Source organism: Condylura cristata, unplaced genomic scaffold (assembly GCF_000260355.1).
Source record: "Condylura cristata isolate star-nosed mole 26May11 unplaced genomic scaffold, ConCri1.0 scaffold00020, whole genome shotgun sequence".
Lineage (NCBI taxonomy): Eukaryota > Metazoa > Chordata > Mammalia > Eulipotyphla > Talpidae > Condylura > Condylura cristata.
This window is the reverse complement of record NW_004567121.1, coordinates 39,327,333-39,327,962: the sequence shown is the minus strand read 5'-3', so window position 1 is coordinate 39,327,962 and position 630 is coordinate 39,327,333. Positions and strand designations below refer to the sequence as shown.

The 630-nt window shown below is 69.8% G+C and overlaps 1 protein-coding gene across 1 annotated transcript in view; it reads right to left on the bottom strand.

The window, feature by feature from the left end:
- Positions 1–630, bottom strand: part of MYT1L (myelin transcription factor 1-like) — a 40,295-nt gene that overhangs the window by 26,673 nt on the left and 12,992 nt on the right. The window lies entirely within an intron of this gene.

Below are 630 nucleotides of genomic sequence, written 5' to 3'. Positions count from 1 at the left end.
GCCCAGGACCCCAGGTGGGCGGCCCCTCCCCACGGCGCCGCCCGCCCCTGCGCAGCTGCAAAACTGATCTCCTCCGTCTATCACCTGTCCGCTGTCCACCTGTCCTCCGCATTCGTCCCTCACCTGTCTAGAACTTCTTTTCTCCCGACTACACTTCTACTCTAGAAATAAACCTGGCCAGAAGAAAAGCCAGCGCCTCATCCCACTGCACCCCAGCCGAAGGCACCCGCGAGATGGCAAACGCGCAGTGCGGGAGAGGCGGGGACGAGCTGCGCGGGCGGGCGGCGTCTGCGGGCTCAGCGGGGCTCTTGGAGCGCACAGCCGGGGCAGCCTTGGGCTCAGAAGCGCCGCCCGGAGGCCTGAGCTGCCTGGACCCACCAACCCCCACGAGTGGCAAGAGCCGGAGGCGCAGAGCTTGTTTTTCCCTTCTGAGAAGGGCCGAGGACCCGGCGGCTGGCGGGGCAAGGGGCCAGGGCACGTCCGGCCCGTGGGCCCCGGCCCACCGGCCCGTCACTGTCCTGGGCAAGTTCCCTCTCCCAGCTGCTGGCTGAAAGCTGCTCCAGCGCCCAGCAGCCAGCAGCACACGGGGCGAGGGAGGGGCCGAGGCCCGGGCGAGCCCGCGGCGTCGGG